The sequence below is a fragment of the Chiloscyllium punctatum genome, chromosome 10 (assembly GCF_047496795.1).
Source record: "Chiloscyllium punctatum isolate Juve2018m chromosome 10, sChiPun1.3, whole genome shotgun sequence".
Classification (NCBI taxonomy): Eukaryota; Metazoa; Chordata; class Chondrichthyes; order Orectolobiformes; family Hemiscylliidae; genus Chiloscyllium; species Chiloscyllium punctatum.
In genome coordinates this window covers 93,473,365-93,489,449 of record NC_092748.1, presented here as the reverse complement: position 1 = coordinate 93,489,449, position 16,085 = coordinate 93,473,365, and the positions used below count along the sequence as shown (strand labels likewise).

The following is a 16,085-nucleotide window of genomic DNA, read 5'->3' as shown; positions in this document are numbered from 1 at the left end:
CCCATTGCCCGACACGATGGGATGTCCCAGTGTGTTGGCTTTGTGTACCTTTGGAAGGCAGTAGAAGTCGCCTACACGACAAGTACGTGGGATGAGGGCGCGTAGGGGACTCTGAAGGACTGGATCCAAAGTTCTGATCAGTGTGTTTAATTCACGGGCGTGTTCTTTGGTCGGATCAGCTGGTAGTTGCCTGTAGTGTTCCTGGTTGTTCAGTTGTCGGTACACTTCCTTGCAGTAATCTGTTCTATTCTGAATGAGCCATAGTCCAAACCCTCATGACCTGGCATATCCTATATTCTGCCGTTAGCATTAAGCCAAGAGATCAATGAAGAGTGCCTTGATGATGAGTGCAGAAGGGTAGGCAAGGAGCAGTACCTGACATACATAAATATGATGTATCAACCAAAGGAAAATTGTTGTGGTTGTTAGAGGTCAGGCACTTCAATGCCAGGATGTCAGTACAGGGGTTCCTCAGGGTAGTGCCCAGGGCCAATCATCTTCAGCCATTTCATCAATGATAATTCATAATTCCCTCCATGATAAGGTCAGAAGTAAGAATTTCCATTGGTGATTGCACCGGTCATAAGTTTTTAGATACTGAGGCAGTCCATGTCCACATGCAGCATAACTCAGAAGATATCCAGACTTGGCCTGACAAATGGCAAGTAACAGGGTGACAGTGAGGACTGCAGATACTGGAGATTAGAGTCGAGAGTTTGGTGCTGGAAAAGCACAGCAGGTCAGGCAGCATCCAGAGAGCAGGAGAATTGACGTTTCGGGCAAAAGCTCTTCATCAGGAATAGCAAGTAACATTCATGCCACAAAAGTGTCAGATAATGATCATCTCCAACAAGTCAGAACCTTCTGACATTCAAATGGTACTGCTATCACTGAATCCCCTACTTAACATAATGGGGCTACCATTGAGCAGAAGGTGAACTGGATGAGTTACACATACATGGTGGCTACAATGGCAGGTGAGAGGCTAGAAATCCCACAGCGAGTAACTCATGTCCTGACTACCCATAGCCTTTCCACTATCTACCAGGCAGACGTCAGGAGTATGATGGAATACTATCCACTTGCCTGGATGAGAGCAATTCCAAAAACATTCAAGATGCTTGGCATCAACCAGGAAAAAAGCAGCCCCTTGATTCACACTGCATCAAAAGCATTTGTTTTGTCTGCACTGATGCATAGTACCAGCAGACTACATCACCTACACAATGTACTATAGGGATTCATGAAAACTTTTTAGACAGCACTTCTATATCCCTGACCACTACTATTAAGACCGCTGATAATTGAAAAACCTGTATCTACAGGTTCCCCTCCATACCACTCATCTTACTGACTCGCAAACATGTCATTCCGTTCCTCCAGAGTTACAGATCAAATTCATAGAACTCTATCCCTAATAGCATTGTTATTGTGCCCACACCAAATAGACAGCAGCAGTTCTAGAATACAGCTTACCATCACCTCATCAAGAGCAATTAGGACAGTGAATACTAGACCAGTCAGAAGGACTCAAACTCCTGAATGAATGTAAATTTGTAATTGTTAAAAGTTTAAAATTCTTGAATTTGTGCTGAAGAGTACAAGTTGAAAAGCTTTAGTAACATGCCTCTTTTCAGCAATATTAGTGAAAGAACAATCTAAAAGTGAGAATGGAGGAAATGATCAGAAAGAGAGAGCATTTCCAAGGAAACTTTGCATTGGAGCTGACTAATAATAAAAGTGTTTAGTTTTGTTAGAGTAATTTTGCTTCTATTACCATATATTTTTATTTGTCAGGTTGAGGAAAACTTCTAAACAGAAGAAAATTCCAAATTGCAGAACTAAATGAATGATTTTATTGTCATGTGTATTTTACAGTAAGAACACACAGAATCATGTATCCATCATCTACAAGGTGCAGACTCATCAATAGTCTCAGTGGTTCAGTGAACTTGTCATTGTATAGTGTTAGATGGAAATCAAACTAGCCTTGTATATATAGATTGCATTTTTGCTGTGTAAGAAACAAACTAATGAAAGGTTACCTAGGAAGCCTATGGTGGTCAACAAGTTTCATCTCATCAGGCAGCTATGAATGTTCACTGACCCTGAGCCACAGAACAATCAATTGTTTTTTGGTAAACTAGCCTTAGTGACAGTAGCAACAATAAATGATTTATAGTAGATTTTGTTCTCTTGTGGGAACACTTATATTGCAGTCACATTGTGCAGCTAAATCCCTTCCCCCGCTTATGCTGAAGCATTCACCCCATTGACACTGTAATGGTTTAGTCATCGATCTGTTTGTAACATGCAAATATACCCAAGGTTGACTCTTAGGAAGAGACGGGATGTTTTTCTCTGAAGGACTCTATTAGAAATATTATTCCTGAAGTACTTAAGAGGAATTCTCAGCACCGCTGTCTTATTTAATAATCAGATATTAAGACCCTTCAACCCTTTCTCTCTTTACAAAATTTTTAAATGCTTTTGTTTATCAGAGCATGACAACAGATAGGGTAATCAAATTAGCAGGCCGTTTTTTTGGATTCAGATCCAGAGCAGGTATGATAGGATGAATATCCTTCTTGAGTGCTGCATAGGTCGATGATTCTGTAAGTAAAATGTTCTGAATTTTTTAAGTTGGAAACTGAATATGGAGCTGATTAGACATCTGCTTACACAGTAAATACAATTTTGACAGTTCAGTTACAGCTTAACCTGAATTTAATATTGTGAGACGATGCCAAATGGTTGTCAGTGGACTAACATCATATTTTACAGTGTAGCAAACTATTATTTGGATGGAATACATGGGATATAAAAGTGGAGGTAGATACACACCAGATTCCTAACTTACTACCATCTGGTTTTGTACTTTGACATAAAGTCAAAGGCCACTCTCTTCCAAACCGACCCCAATAATGCAGAAAAATATATTTAACAGAGCTCCAGGCACAGATGGGAAAAACTCAATGCAAATTATTTCTGATAATTTGTTTTTTCCTTAAAGAGACACCAGTGCTGAGGCTTCTTTACCATTCCAAAGGGAAGCACACATTCCTTCCAAACCCATTCTCCATGTAGGAAGAATGCTCATATTGTGATACTTGAATTTTTCAAAAATAATTGTCTGAATTTGACAAAGAAAGTGATGGATAACATTTTCAGTCAGCAAGTGGTCAGAATCTGAAATACACTGCCTCAGGTGTGGTGGTGGCAGACGTAGTTATGGTGTTACTTACTGTGTTTACTTATTACTGGAAAGTTCTCTAGCATTGGAAACATATGGTCAGGCTATCTTCTCTTCTGCAAAAAAGGAAGAACATTTCCAAAGTCAATTAAACATTAACTACATAATCACTACACTAAATTAGATCTTTCATTTCACGCAGGTTTAACATGTATGTGTTCGATAGATGAGGAGTGATAATTTCTGGGACAGAGACTAACATTCTGGGATATTAAGTACAAAATTCAACCTGAAACATCTGTTTACCATTGGTACCACTCAACAGAAAATGTGATTATCTGATATATACATTTAGTCAGAGAGCTAGAGTAATAGTCATAAAGTCCTACGGCACAAAGACAGTTCCTTTGGCCCAAACTGGTCCATGTGGTGCTGGAAAAGCACAGCAGGTCAGACAGCATTCGAGGAGCAGGAAAATCGATGTTTCGGGCAAAAGCCAGGCATGATGAAGGTCTTTTGCGCGAAACATCTAATTTCCTGCTCCTTGGATGCTGCCTGACTTGCTGTACTTTTCCAGCACCACTCTGATCTAAACTCTGGTTTCCAGCTTCTGCAGTCCTCACTTTTGCCAAACTGATCCATGCCGACTAAAGTGTTTATTCACCCTAATCCCATTTTCCTTGCACTTGGCCTATATCCTTCTAAACCTTTCCTATCTATGTATTTGTCCAAAAGCCTTTTAAATGTTGTTAATATTCCTGCCTCAACAACTTCCACTGGCAGTTCATTCCACATGTGTACCACATGTGTACCATACTCTGTAAAAAAGTTGCCTCTCAGATTCCCTTTTATTCTTTCCACTTTAATCTTAAATGGATGCCCTCTAGTCCTCAATTCCGCAATCCTGGGAAAAAAGATGAGTGCATTCACCTTACTCATGTCTCTCATGATCTTATACATTACTATAAAATCCTCCTTCAGTCTCCTATGCTCTAAAGAATAAAAGTCCTCGCTTGCCCAACCTTTCCCTACAACTAGATTGGGGTTGTTAACCTGGGCCAATCAGGGAGCCCTGACTGACAGATAACTGCAGTTAGGTGGTAGTGTGGGGCAGGTGGGGAAATAATGGCTTAATGTTCTGTTCACTCTGAGAGCTGGCACTGAGTGAGCTGCATTAGTGTGCATGAAAGACTCACCACTTTGAAAAAAAGAAGTAAAAAAACCAGGAGATTCAGAGAGTCTCCTCATTCTAGGGACTGGCTCTGAGCTGGCTGGTCATAGTCCATGTACTGAGCACATATAAATAAAGGGTGGCTTGGTGACTGGATACTGACCTCTGTGCAATTATTTTAATGTATTTTTGTATTATATAAAAGCATGTATGTATTTTTATGAATGTTGACTCACTTGGTCAAATTGATCTTAAGAGATTTGCAAAATGAGAGACATGATGTTGATTAATGGATTCTCCTTTTGAAATACAAAATAACTAGCAGACAATAGTCAGTAAAATTTCAGTAATTTTAAGAGGCTTGAATTGCTTAATTACTGCACAATGATGAAATATGTGTATGGGTATGCGAGTGAGTCTGTGTGCATATGACAAGGAGGACTGCTAAAGATCTTGAAAGCATGTGCAACAGCTGTGATGGATAGAAAAGTAAACATGGAATTTGTTAAGGAAATCTCTCATATTGTGGTTTGACCAAAGACTTAAACATCTAATTGGAGCTTAAGGTGGATTTTAAAAGGACAATATGACATAAACAATCAAAGACCTTCTGACCTTGGAAAGGAAGATATATATATTGATCAGTCCAGAAGGTATTATGATGCTGAAGCAGTTTGGTTAGCTGCTAAAATGTTCAATTGACCATGCACTCATATGTAAGAATTCATGACAAGTACTCCTGACCCACAGATAAATTTTAATGGATGTATTGTAACATGAGTATTGGTAATAGGTGCATGGAATCACAGGCTTATAATAGGACAGAAGGAGGTTGTTTGGCTTAGTGTGTGCATGCTTGCTCTCTTAAGAGCAGATCACCTATTGACACTCCCCTGCCTTTTCCAGATGGCTCTTAAAATGTGTCTTCTGCAAACAGTTATTCAATTCAATTTTGAAGGCCATAATTGGATTTATCTTCACCACACTTGAGGCAGCGCATTTCAGATTCTAACCACTTATTCAATGAAAATGTGATTCCTCATGTTATCATTGTTTCCTTTGCCAACAACCTTAAGTGGCTGATACTTTGGTTCTTGACCCATAAATGGAAATGTTTCTCTTTGTCTGTCTGCGTCTTTGTCAAGTCTCTTCTCAACCTTCTCTTCTATAAGGACTGATTCAGCTTCTCCAATCCATAACTATTGTTTTTTTTTAATCTCTGATAGCTCTCTAATATGTTTACAAGTTAAAGTGCAATGACCAGGTCTGGATGTAATGGTCTAGTTAAGGCTGAACCAATGAGTACTTTTTACAGATTCATCATAACTTTCTTGCTTTTGTACTATAAACTCCCATTAATAAATTTGAGGATGCCTTATGGTTCCTTAAATGTTGCGTCAATCTACCCTGCTCCCTTCAATGATTGCAAGAGATATATTATTTTTCAAATCTATGAAAGATATTATTGCTGAATTTGAGTTTTTAATGTTGCCTCTGTTTTTTTTTGCAAAATTCTCATGTCTGAACTGTGGAAGAAGCCATCAGTGATATAATGTTACATCTTACAAGTTCTCTTCATAGCTCTTTCATGGCATGCTGGTTCAGTGGTTAGCACTGCTGCCTCACAGCATCAGGGTCCCAGGTTTGATTTCAGCCTTGGGCGATTGCGTGGAGCTTGCACATTCTCCCAGTGTCTGCGCGGGTTTCCTCCAGGTGCTCTGGTTTCCTCCCACTAATCCAAAATCGTGCAGATAAGGTGAATTGGTCATGCTAAATTGCCCATAGTGTTAGGTGTATTAGTCAGAGGGAAATGGGTCTGGGTGTGTTACTCTTCGGAGGATCGATGTGGATTGGTTGGGCTGAAGGACCTACTTGCGGAACGTTTCAGAGAACACCTCTGGGACCCGGACCAACCAACCCAACCGCCCCGTGGCTGAACACTTCAACTCCCCCTCCCACTCCGCCAAGGACATGCAGGTCCTTGGACTCCTCCATCGCCAGACCATGGCAACACGACGGTTGGAGGAAGAGCGCCTCATCTTCCGCCTGGGAACTCTCCAACCACAAGGGATGAACTCAGATTTCTCCAATTTCCTCATTTCCCCTCCCCCCACCTTGTCTCAGTCAAATCCCTCAAACTCAGCACCGCCTTCCTAATCTGCAATCTTCTTTCTGACCTCTCCGCCCCCACCCCCACTCCAGCCTATCACCCTCACCTTGACCTCCTTCCACCTATCGCATTTCCAACGCCCCTCCCCCAAGTCCCTCCTCCCTACCTTTTATCTTAGCCTGCTGGACACACTTTCCTCATTCCAGAAGAAGGGTTGATGCCCGAAACGTCGATTCTCCTGTTCCTTGGATGCTGCCTGACCTGCTGCGCTTTTCCAGCAACACATTTTCAGCTCTGAAGGACCTGTTTCCACACTTTAGGGAATCTAATCTTCTGTGTCACAACCAAGGTCTCCTGGGTCTTCTTTCACATAATGTTTCCACTCTAGTACAGTCACCAGGCCAATTTGTGACTCTTGACTTTTTAAACTCCCCTATGTAAATTTAATACCCTAGCTTCAGAATGAACGATCTCACATTCTATTGTAATATAACATTCTATCATATTGTGATCACTCATCACTACACATTCTTTTACAACAAGTTTGGTCATTAGGCCTTCCTAAGTACATAATACATGATCTAAAATAACATATTCCCTGTGTGGGTCCTCAACATGCTGCTTTAAAAACCATCCCTATTACACACCAGGAAACATCTTCCAGAGCTTTAGTACTCAGTTGGTTTACCTAGTCTATATTCAGATTAAAGTTACCTATGATAACTGTGGTACCCATGCTTTATGCAACTCTTATCTCCTGATTAAGAGCATCCCCACAGTACATTACTATTCAGTGGCCTATAAATGACTCCAACTAATGTGTGCTGCCCTTTACTATTTCGTAGTTCCACCCAAATAGAATCAACACATTGCTCTTTCAATCTGAGATTCTCTGTTACTAATGTACTGATCCCATCCTTTAGTTTCTGTGCAACTCCACTTTCATTTCCTTCATGTCTGTCCTTCCTGCAAATTAAATATCCTTAAATATTCAGTTCCCAGTCCCACTGTACAGCCAAGTTTCTAATGATAATTAGATCATATCTTTGTATCTCTATTTGAAGGAACAATGGTGTCCAGAACACCAGAAACCATATTGTACAATAATTTGCCCTCTAAGATATACAATTCTGTTCAAAGTTTGTGAGAAGATTTGTAGCTCGGGTGCTCGTTGTTGTGGTTCTGTTTGCCGAGCTGGGAATTTGTTTTGCAGACGTTTCATCCCCTGTCTAGGTGACATCCTCAGTGCTTGGGAGCCTCCTGTGAAACGCTTCTGTGTTGTTTCCTCCTGCATTTATAGTGGTTTGTCTCTGCCGCTTCCAGTTGTCAGTTCCAGCTGTCCGCTGCAGTGGCCGGAGGAATAAATGCCGGAGGAAACAACACAGAAGCACTTCACAGGAGGCTCCCAAGCACTGAGGATGTCACCTAGACAGGGGATGAAACATCTGCAACACAAATTCCCAGCTCGACGAACAGAACCACAGCATACAATTCTGAACCATTCAAGATCGGAGACGGTTACAGAGAGTGATGAACTCGGCCCGGTCTCTATGACTCTATGACAACCACAAAGGCCAACCTCCCATCTGTAGAATCCATCTACCAGGCCCAAGGAAAGGCCATCACCATTCTTAAAGATCCATCTCACCTGGCAATGTTTTTCTAGCAACCTCTACCATCAGGAAGAAGGTACAGAAGCCTGAACACATGCACCGCCGGTTTCTAAATAGTTTCTACCCAACTCTTGTTAGAATACTGAATGGACTGACAAACACTTAACATTCACCTGTACTTAGTTTTTTTGTTTTTGTCGCTGTTTACCTATTATTTACTTATCTACGCTACTTAGCTCTGTGATCTGTCTGTATTGCTCGCAAGACAAAGCTATTCTCTGTGCCTCGGTACACGTGACAATAAATTCAGTTCAATTCAATACAAAAGCTGCATCGAAGCTTTCATTAGAAATCATTCCAATTGCTTTAATGATTGATTTTATTTTCAGTAACCAGTACTATGGTTCATATGAACTGTAGTTAGTATTTATTTATGTTATGAATCCTTTCAGAGGCATAGAGTCATGGACTCATACAACATGGAAACAGATCCTTTGGTCAACTTGTCCGCACCAACCAGACATAGATTCATTCCAATCTGAACTAGCTCCATTTGCCAGCATTTGGCCCAGATGTCTCAAAACCCTTCCTAGTCACATACCCACATATATGCCTTTTAAATGTTGTAATTATACCTGTCTCCTTTGGTAGCTTGTTCCTTACATGCACCACTCTCTGCATGAAAAAGTTACTCCTTCAGGTCCTTTCTAAATCTTTCACCTCTCACCTTAACCCTATGGCCTCCAGTTTTGAACTCTCCCACCCGAGGAAAAAGACCTCGTTTGATCACCCTATCCAGGCTCATCGTGGTTTTATAAACCTCAGCTTCTGATATTTCAGGGAAAAAAGCCCCAGGCTATTCAGCCTTATGTTACTGTTTTCTAAAAGTTGCAAGTCTTAATTGAGTGTAAAATATCAGAATCAATGCATACATAACAATTGCACTTTTAAAATGTAATTAAACATTACTCATGATGCCAATCATTTCAGGCTCAGCAGGCAAATAAATTGTAAAGGTTTAGCTTTTTAATCTTCTGAACACAGTGTTGTCATTTGTATGTCAACAGCTAGGAAGAAGAGATTGATTTTTATTCATGAAGAGCTGTCACACTGTTTACAGTTCAATAGGTGGATTATTCATGAGCAATTCTATCAATTTTAAATGCATTTTTTGAATATCTGAACTTGCTTATGACTTTACACAGATGATGGAGCAGAGGCATGTATGCAAAATAATGACTTGCAGTTATTTATTTGTTCAGAGGATGTTGGTGTTGTGGGCTAGGCCAATCCATAATTGTCCTTGAGAAGCTGATGCTGAGCTGTCTTCTTGAACGGTTGCAGTCCATAGTGTATAGGAGGCACCCAAAATCCTGTTAAGAAGGACAATCCAGGAATTTGACCCAGCTCCAGTAAAGCAGACACAATATAGTTGCAAGTCAGCATGGTGAGTAATTTTGTGAGGATCTTAGATGTGGTGATGCAGCCATTCACCTACTGCCCCTGTTCATCTCGGTGGTAGAAGGCACAGGTTTCGAATTTGGTGTCGGAGGAACTGTGGTGAGTTGCTGCAGTGTAAATTATAATGATATAGAGTGCTGCCCGATCATTGATTGTAGAAACAATGAATGTTAAGGATGGTGGATAAGATGCAAATTAAGCAAGGGTGTTTTGTCTTAGATAGCATTAAACTTCTTTGCAGAGATGCATTCATCTGGGCACATGGGAAATATTCCATGACATCCCTGAGTTGTGTCTTTTAAACAGGTGTCGGGGTTGAATTATTCTCCCAGCCTATGAGCTTTTCATATAGACACTGTATTTATGGGACATTCCTAGTTCAATTTCTGATCAGTGGAAACTGATAGAATGTTGTTGGGGGCGGGGGCGGGGGAATCAGAAGTGGTAATGCCATTGAATGTCAAGGGGGATTTTTGGATTCTTTCTTGTTTGAAATGGTCATCGCCGTAAGCTTGCATGGCGTGAACTTGCTAGTTATCAGCCCAATCCCAAGTGTTGTCTGGCTGCATATGAGCAAACATCCCTCGTTCTGTCCTTACATTGGAGGCAAGGTCATGAATTTGGCAGCTGATGATGGTTGGGCTCAGGGCAATACCCTGAGGAATGCCAACAATGATGCCCCAGGAACGAGAGGATTGATTGAGCAACATTACACAGCAGATTAAGTGGCCTCATTGGTCAAAAAGTGGTTTGCAGCTATTGAAGTACTTTCTTCGTGGTGTGTATTTGCAGTTATGGTGTAGGTAATTTACGACAGTCAACTCATATAAAAACAACGTGATTACGACAAGGTAACCAAGCACTTGTCATTTTGATTGAGGAGTAGAACTTGGTCAAGACATTCGGGATAACTTTCTTGTTCTTCTTTGAAATTGTGTCATAGGGTTTTTACATGTAGCTTATATATCTGACAGAAGGTGTAATGAGAACACAGGACTGAGGAACAGGAATAGGTCATTTGGCATTTCAAGCTTTCAATAAGATCACAGCTGATCTGGTTTTTGTTTTAACTCTTTCCTGTCTGTCCCCTAGAACCTTTGACTCCACGGCTTGTAAAAGTAGAAGATAGAAAGCCATCACCTCTGACAGTGAACCACTTCTTCACTACTGCATTGGGCTGTCAGCCTGAAGGTTTGTGCTTAACCCTCTGGAATGTGACTTTAACCCATAATTTTCTGACTCAGAGTGAGTGGGCTACAACTATGCCACAACTGAAACTACTGCAATGTGATAACTTATAAGTTATTCTTTCTATAATCAGGGTTTAGAAATATGGGACATAAGAATGAATAGCTCTAAATAATTATGGAGTTCTGCCCAATGTTTGACTATATTAAATATGCTGAACTGGAAATCACATGCAGCACATTTTTGTTCAATCTCATTGCTGCATGCTAGGCTCTTTATTGTTTACTGTTTATATTTGTTGACTGGACAATGAAAGAGACTATTAATGATTGTTTCTGTTTCAATGTAAGATAATTGTAAGCAATCCAAAATGCTGCTCTATATTATGGAAAGTGGAGGAAAAATAAACCGAAAACCCCAATTTCTTTACCTACTATTCACGGTCCATGAGATTTTTTTTGGAGGGGAAAGGTAGATATGTGTTTTCCTAAGGTCCCTTTAGTGTGTTGTCAATTTGAAGAAACAGCAACCCCACTTTGATGGTTTAAAAATGAAGATGATTTATACATGCTCTTATAAAAAATCAAAACATTATATCATTCATACACCATACACTAAAGCAAAAAACAATTACAGAAGATTTTCTCATGTGTTAAACTAAAAGAGTAATTAGCAGTTCACATGTTTGGTTTGACATAGCAGGTTCTTGCCCAATCCTGAATTACAGTTCTTTTAAGAGCTTTTGTGATACAGTGGTAGAGTACGTGCATCTGAATTAGGAGGCCCAGCTTTAAGACCCATCTGCTCCAGAGATGTGGCATTACAGGTCAATTATAAATTAACTAAAACGGCTAAAGTCAGATGTTAGATATTTGCTGAATAGCTTCAGCAAGAAGAATATTCAGCAGGTCAGCAAGTTAAGCGATTGCAACAGGCAGGCAAATTTTGTTACAGATGGACTTCAAGTTTTGGAATTAGGCTGGCAGATATTCAAAGATCTTACAGTCTCTCAGTTCTTAAAAGACAAATACAACACTCTATTCTGTAGAATCTATTGAATTTTCAGGTTTCTTGTGTAGTTGTTCCTTTTCCTTGTTTTTGGGATAATTAAGAATTTCTGCATTAGGAGCCAATTTCAATCACGTGATCAATAACCATTGTCCCGCCAGGATGTCTTAAAGATAAATGACAATTCATACACGATAGGTTATACATTGTGGTCTTTCACATGCATTTTGTAGATAACTAGTCTATTCAGCACTCTTTTGTGAAAGCATTGGTTTTGGAGATGAGCAATTGGAGAGTTTTTTTTCTGCTTTAAGTTTTTAGGCGAATCATTAACAATAGTGTATATAAATCTTACAGATGGCATTTGTCTTTGCCTGTCCAATTCAGGAGAAGATCCCATTCAGGGGGATTCAATTAGAATATTCCAAAAGCTTCAGATAATATGGTCCGAATAAACAAAGGTTATCTGACTTTTCACAGCCATCTTAGCAGTTCATCAATGACCATTTCAATTAAAAGGCCATTCCAGGAATATCTGTATGAATACAGCATCCATATTTAAAGTTATGAAAGAGGCATGCTTTCACTAAGCATGGCAAATGATTCAACATTTTGCAAATCATTATTTCACACTGATGAGTGGGTAGCATCTTTTTGACAGCTTAAATGATGGAACTTCCAGATATGACTTCAAAACATAATATTTTTGCGAACTAACACACAAAAGACCATATTCGATATTGAGGCAGATCAGGAAATTTTGAAAAGGAGAAATAGAAACAGGGTATGAAAGCAATTGCTAAGTTTCACAATTAATCCTTTAGAAACTCAACTGCACAACTGCAAAATTAGTTTAGCAACATTACAAGGTGAGAACTCTCGTGTCCCAGGCAAATGTTTTGGGTACATGAATTCAAATTTTAAACATTTATTAACTCGTGGGATGTTCGCATCACTGGCTGGCCAACATTGATTGCATTTTCCTTGGTGAGGAGCTTCCTTCTTGATCTATTACAATCCACTTACTGTGTGCTGATTCACAATGCCCTCAGGGAAGGAATTCCAGGTGTTTGACCTAGCATCAGTGAAGAAATAGCAATATATTTCCTCAGGAGAATTCATACTCTCAAAAAACAGTATTTCAATTCCATCTCAAACATCAAAAACTGTAAGTACAACAAACTTTTATCCACCCACCTCCATAACCAGCGCTCCTCAAACATTCCAGAAGATTCCCCTGGCCTCAGAACCTATTCCACCATTCGCCATGCGGCTGATGCAGCTAACACCCCCACACTGATTGATGATGCCACTTCCGCCCCCATCATGGCCACTCCCACAACCACTTCCACCCCTCACAATTCCTCATGCATCACACCTGACATCACTTCCGGCCCTCACATCATCACTGATGCCACATGCTCAGTGACTTCCACCACCCCTACTGCCGTGGTCACCACCATTTCCGCCCCCACCAGCGCCACTCACCTGCATTCTGCTGACATGCCCCCCACAGACCCCACTGTCACTATCCCCACCCCCCAGAACCCCAAAGGGAACACTACCCCTGCTCATGACTCCACCCCCATTCCCCCCACAATCACACCCACTCCAGTTACAGGTTCCGCCCCCATTCCCAGCTCTACACCCACACCAGATCCCAGCTCCCAGCCCTGCCGAGTTTTCACCATCCCCCCAGACCTCCCCTCACAGAGGACGAACGATCAGTCCTCAGCAAATGACTCACCTTCATTCCCTCCGTCCACGCATCAATGAATTTAATATATGCCGTGACGTCGAACAATTCTTCCGTCGTCTCCGCCTCCGAGCTTACTTTCACAATCAGGACTCCCGCCCACCTTCCGAGGACCCCTTCGCCCACCTCCAACACACTGCATCCACCTGGACACCCCACGCTGGCCTATTACCTGCCCTCGACCTCTTCATTTCCAACTGCCGCCGGGACATTAACCGTCTCAACCTGTCGTCCCCCCTCCCCCACTCCAACCTCTCACCCTCACAACGCGCAGCCCTCCAATCCCTCTGCTCCAATCCCAACCTCACCATCAAGCCAGCGGATAAAGGGGGTGTAGTGGTGGTCTGGCGCACTGACCTCTACACCGCTGAAGCCAAACGTCAACTCGAGGACACCTCTTCCTACTGCCCCCTCAACTATGACCCCACCCCCCATCACCAAACCATCATCTCCCAGACCATACACAACCTCATCACCTCAGGAGATCTCCCACCCACAGCTTCCAACCTCATAGTCCGGGAACCACGCACTGCCCGGTTCTACCTCCTTCCCAAGATCCACAAGCCTGACCACCCTGGCCGACCCATTGTCTCAGCATGCTCCTGCCCCACTGAACTCATCTCTACCTATCTTGACACTGTCCTATCCCCCCTAGTCCAGGAACTCCCCACATATGTTCGAGACACCACCCACGCCCTCCACCTCCTCCAAGACCTCCGTTTCCCCGGCCCCCAACGCCTCATCTTCACCATGGATATCCAATCCCTCTACACCTCCATCCGCCATGACCAGGGCCTCCAAGCCCTCCATTTTTTCCTCTCCAGACGTCCCCAACAGTACCCTTCCACTGACACTCTCATTCGTTTGGCCGAACTGGTCCTCACCCTTAACAATTTCTCCTTTGAATCCTCCCACTTCCTCCAGACCAAAGGGGTAGCCATGGGCACATGTATGGGCCCTAGCTATGCCTGTCTCTTTGTTGGCTACGTAGAGCAGTTGATCTTCCGTAATTACACCGGCACCACTCCCCACCTCTTCTTCCGCTACATTGATGACTGCATTGGCGCCACCTCGTGCTCCCGCGAGGAGGTTGAGCAATTCATCAACTTCACCAACACATTCCACCCTGACCTTAAATTTACCTGGACCATCTCTGACACCTCCATCCCCTTCCTGGACCTCTCCAGCTCCATTAATGACGACCGACTTGACACTGACATTTTTTACAAACCCACCGACTCCCACAGCTATCTGGATTACACCTCTTCCCACCCGAGCTCTTGCAAAAATGCCATCCCGTATTCCCAATTCCTCCACCTCTGCCGGATCTGCTCCCAGGAGGACCAGTTCCACTACAGAACACACCAAATGGCCTCCTTCTTTCGAGACCGCAATTTCCCTTCCCACGTGGTTAAAGATGCCCTCCAATGCATCTCGTCTACATCCCGCACCTCCGCCCTCAGACCCCACCCCTCCAACCGTAACTAGGACAGAACTCCCCTGGTGCTCATTTCCACCCTACCAACCTTTGCATAAACCAAATCATCCACCGACATTTCCACCACCTCCAAACAGACCCCACTACCAGGAATATATTTCCCTCCCCACCCCTTTCCGCCTTCCGCAAAGACCGTTTCCTCTGTAACTACCTGTACAGGTCCACGCCCCCTACAACCCACCCTCCAATCCTGGCACTTTCCCCTGCCATCGCAGGAATTGCAAAACCTGTGCCCACACCTCCAAGGCCCTAAAGGAGCCTTCCACATCCACCAAAGTTTTACTTGTACATCCACTAATATCATTTATTGTATCCGTTGCTCCCGATGCAGTCTCCTCTACATTGGGGAGACTGGGCGCCTCCTAGCAGAGCGCTTTAGGGAACATCTCCGGGATACCCGCACCAATCAACCACACCGCCCCGTGGCCCAACATTTCAACTCCCCCTCCCACTCTGCCGAGGACATGGAGGTCCTGGGCCTCCTTCACCGCCGCTCCCTCACCACCAGACGCCTGGAGGAAGAACGCTTCATCTTCCGTCTCGGAACACTTCAACCCCAGGGCATCAATGTGGACTTCAATAGTTTCCTCATTTCCCCTTCCCCCAACTCACCCCAGTTCTAAACTTCCAGCTCAGCACCGTCCCCATGACTTGTCCGGACTTGGTAAAAACAATGACTGCAGATGCTGGAAACCAGATTCTGAATTAGTGGTGCTGGAAGAGCACAGCAGTTCAGGCAGCATCCAAGGAGCTTCGAAATTGACGTTTCGGGCAAAAGCCCTTCATCAGGTTCCTGATGAAAGGCTTTTGCCCGAAACGTCGATTTCGAAGCTACTTGAATGCTGCCTGAACTGCTGTGCTCTTCCAGCACCACTAATCCAGATCCTTGTCAGGACTTGCCCTACCTGCCTATCTCCTTTTCCACCTATCCACTCCACCCTCTCCTCCCTGACCTATCACCTTCATCCCCTCCCCCACTCACCCATTGTACTCCATGCTACTTTCTCCCCACCCCCACCCTCCTCTAGCTTATCTCTCCACGCTTCAGGCTCACTGCCTTTATTCCTGATGAAGCGCTTTTGCCCAA

General features: G+C 42.9%; 1 long non-coding RNA gene across 1 annotated transcript in view; it reads left to right on the top strand.

The window, feature by feature from the left end:
• The first annotated feature begins 10,648 nt into the window (after nucleotides 1-10,648).
• LOC140481805 (uncharacterized) overlaps nucleotides 10,649-16,085 on the top strand; it is a 135,718-nt gene continuing 130,281 nt past the window's right edge. Inside the window, exon 1 of the long non-coding RNA XR_011961610.1 lies at nucleotides 10,649-10,739. This is a non-coding gene — a long non-coding RNA (uncharacterized lncRNA). The remainder of the gene's footprint in view (nucleotides 10,740-16,085) is intronic.